Source organism: Dufourea novaeangliae, unplaced genomic scaffold (genome assembly GCF_001272555.1).
Source record: "Dufourea novaeangliae isolate 0120121106 unplaced genomic scaffold, ASM127255v1 scaffold355, whole genome shotgun sequence".
NCBI classification, from domain to species: domain Eukaryota; kingdom Metazoa; phylum Arthropoda; class Insecta; order Hymenoptera; family Halictidae; genus Dufourea; species Dufourea novaeangliae.
The window spans coordinates 112,588-116,848 of NW_015374251.1; positions in this window are offsets into that span (position 1 = coordinate 112,588).

The window sequence follows — 4,261 nt, forward strand, 5'->3', positions numbered from 1 at the left end:
ACGAAAGAGTTTCTGTTATAAATCGCGAACCGATATGCGTCGCGACGCCGATGGGACGCGAGAGTAAGTCGTAGGATAAGGAAATCGGCCGGCCACGCACCGCCGTGGACGAGGCTTCGCATAATCGATGGACGTACACATATATATATATATATATACACCGTTTCGCAATCGAGCGTGCGATCGATACGTTCGCTCGCGCGCTCTCGATCGCGATGCGCGGAATTTTCCCTCGTCCATTGTCTCGCTCTTTCGTTCGCGCGTTTCCGCGCTCCGCTCGTCACGGTACGCCGCGGGCGCCGAGATTTTCAACGCCTCAAGGATTTTCTCGACGAAGAGAGCGAGTAGCGATCCGGGGGCGGCGTGGCAGCGAGCAATGAGAAACGAACGGTATTTGCATAGAATCTCACAGGCCGCCGCGGCGTCGCACCGATCGGACCAACCTATCGCTACTTATGCTCGGAAAAAATGCGGCCAAACCTACGAGCATCCGAGCCTAGAAAGTCGAGCGAAATTTTCCATCGCGGCACGATTGGTCCCGGCGATCTTCATTCTTCCCGTTTCGCCTAATGGACTAGGTGAGTTTCGTTTATCTAGGATTTCGGCGGACAGGAAAGTACATTATACGGGATAATACATTACACGCGATTGGGATAGGCGATGCTTCGGTAAATGTGGACGATTATGACGAATGTGAAGATGATGAACAAGATGAAGACTTAGAAGAAGTAGAAAAAGCAGAGAAAATAGAAGAAGTAGAAAAAGTAGAAGAAGTACGAGGAGTAGAAAAAGTAGGGCGAGTAGAAGAAGTAGAAGAAGTAGAAGTAGAAGAAGTAGAAGAAGTAGAAGAAGTAGAAGAAGTAGAAGAAGTAGAAGAAGTAGAAGAAGTAGAAGAAGTAGAAGAAGTAGAAGAAGTAGAAGAAGTAGAAGAAGTAGAAGAAGTAGAAGAAGTAGAAGAAGTAGAAGAAGTAGAAGAAGTAGAAGAAGTAGAAGAAGTAGAAGAAGTAGAAGAAGTAGAAGAAGTAGAAGAAGTAGAAGAAGTAGAAGAAGTAGAAGAAGTAGAAGAAGTAGAAGAAGTAGAAGAAGTAGAAGAAGTAGATAAAAGTTGAAGAAGTAGATAAAAGTTGAAGAAGTAGATAAAAGTTGAAGAAGTAGATAAAAGTTGAAGAAGTAAGAGGAGTAGACGAAGTAGGAGAAGTAGAAGAAGGGGAAGTAAGAGAAGAAATTGAAGAAGAGGAAGTAGTAGAAGAAGAAGTGGAAGAAGAACAGCGACGGTGAAGGAGAATGAGGATGAGGTTGTGGTAGAGTAGAGTGGGGATAGAAGGAGCGTGCAGTCAGGCAGGCTGCTGCCGCGACTTTTCGATTCGGCCGGTGTCGCGTGGAGACAAGACGGCGCGGCGCCACGCTGTACCCTCGAACGCGATTCACCGCGATTCCTACATACACACATACCAACGACTGGTTCCTCGTACCATTCCAGGGAAGGCTGCTTCGTCGCGACTCGATTAAAATGGAAATTAACGCGCGAACAACGGCGATACCCGCGACACGACACGACATTCGAAGCGGATGTCCGCGACCGAGTGACAACAGCATCGCCGATTAAATTGACCGGATATCGTGAATCACCCGTCGGTTCTTTTCACGATTCTTCCTCGTTCTACCGACGACAAATTCGTCATTCTCCCGTTTCGTTCTTCCTTGCACCCTGTTCGATGCTGAATTTGCTATCCACGGTTATCAGTCGGGAGGGGGGGCAATTTAATTTTTTTTCCTTCGGGAGGACAAAATCCAGTTTTTTTTCTTTTATGTGAGGAGGGGGTGAAATCTAATTTTTTTCTTTTAGGTGGGAGGCAAAATCCAATTTTTTTTCTGTTAGACTAGTGCAAAAGCTACTTTTTTCCATTTAGGGTGGCAAGGGCTCCCTGCCCCTACGGCTACGTCCATGGTATCCGACAGAGTTGGGCAAAAAGTAATCTACTTACAAAATCTAAATCGCAATCACGAACAATTACAATTGCATTATAATTTTACAAACACATAGTAATTTGTATTCTAAATGTAGTATAGTTAATTACACTGTCATTGTAATTGCAATTCTCCTGCAAGTGCATTGTAATTATTGTTTGTGTTTTGCAATTAGATTACATTTTGCCCAACTCTGGACCCGTCCGTACACGCGGGTTTCTCTTCGCGTAAACACGATTCGGCGGAAGACGCGCGCGCGCGCGCGAGACAGTCGGCGAGAGAAAGGGAAACGCTGTGATGCCGCGGGGAAGGTAGTCGGAGTACGGGGAGGGAAACACAGAGATAGAGAAAGATAGATAATGAAAGAGATGAAGTAAGAGGAAGACAGAAGAAAGAAGAGAGAAGCAGCGAGAGTGCGAGAGAATGTATTACAGACGAGTGGGACGCCGTGGAAGCCGAAAGACAAAGAGACGCGTAAAATGAGAAAGGGGAAAGAGAGAGAGGGGGAAGGCTGCGACCTCGCGTGCTCGAGCGCGAGTTTACCGGAGCACTCGCGAGCGGAGCGAGTTTGCCTGGAAGCGTCCGAGAAAGACGCGGCGAATCAGCCCGATGTCCTAGCTTAATGTATCGTACGCACAGAGAAACTAAACAATGTATATTTATCGTTCCTCGTGTTTAGTCGTGCTTGCATCGTCCGTTATACGGTGGTAAATATTTATTTCATCGAAACCGACGACAATCAGAACACCATTGGGCGTGACAAGTATACAGGGTGTCTCGTCCGATTTTGAAAAAGATTCAGAAAATGTTTCAGCGGTGGTGTTTGAATGGTATCGAATGGAGCATATTCTGATGTTGTTAGTTTTTTCGCGAGTAGACGCGTAAAGGTCATATAAAGGTCAACTTTGTTTTTTTAAATGGAATGAGGTATTTTGTAATACATCAATCGATGCAGCTGGATATTCCTTATGAAAAAGTACTAACCTATGTATGTCAAAAAGTTAGTAGTTCAGGAATAATTTCAATTTAAATAATTCTAAAGTACGACCTTTACGCGTCCACTCACGAAGAAATGAATAACATCGAAATATGCTCCACTCGATACCATTCAAGCCTCCGTTGAAATATTTTTTGTTACCGGTAACAATAGCGAGAAAATCAAGATGTCAAAATCGGGTGAGACACCCTGTATATGTCCGTCAGGAGACCACCCGAATCTCCTTCGTCCTGGAAAGGAGTCGAAACAACACGGATTCGCGACGGGAAGTTCCGAATTCTAGAGCCGTCAAGCCGCAGCTTCTCGACGTGCAACTGGAAGATAAAGTGGCGCACGAGCTGTCGCGTGCAAGCCGTGGCAGAACGACGACGACAACAACAACGGAGGAACAGGTGCGTGGAACGAGGATTCGCGCGCGCGCGAGCACCATCCGTCGCGTGTGTGCGTTGGTATGCGAGAGCCCCCGTGCGCGCACGTATTTACACGAACGCCTACTTTACGATCCGACGTGGGCGACACCCGAGAAAGATAGATAGAGGAGGACCGAGAATCTCGAGAGTAGTCGTAGTCACAGCGGAGACGAGGCCAAACGGCGTGAGCTCCGATCCTCTGCGCCTCGATCGCGCATCTCAGCGTTTATTCCGCTGTCAGACGGCCTGCGCGCCGCCTCCTCGATCGTGAGACAGCTCGCTCCGTTTCACCACGCTCTCCAACATAATACACAGTATCCAGATATAAACACACATAAATTCCATTATTCGAGTTCCTTCTCCGTCAGTGCTGGCCAGCCCAGAACGATTCGTCGAGACGTACTCGTTTGCACTCACCCGAAAGAAAAGTCATCGTACGGGGAACGTCGGGCTTAAATACTTGAAGCAATCCTTACGACGATGGCGGCTATGGTAATCGACTAGGCAGCTGAGAAGAGAATCGCGCCGCTGATCGAGACCGCGAACGCGCGAGCTCGACCACCGACGGGACGAGTTCGCGCGTGGTCGACGAGCAGCACTCGATCGACGACGACGGCTCTGGATGGATCGACACTCGGCGTCGACGCGTCGACGTGACTGCTTTCCTCTTGCCCGCGACCGTCCGAGGCTGGTCCGTTCATTTGACGGGCGCGGGAATCAGGCGTTCCGAATTATTGGTGGTTTCCCCCCGGTTGGACGCGACCCGGGATCGCGTTCCGTCACCGAACACGCGTTTTCCCGCGCGGGTACACGCGCACCGCACGTTTTCGTCGCACTAACTACGCGCGTATGTATATATATATATATATATATATATATATTTATA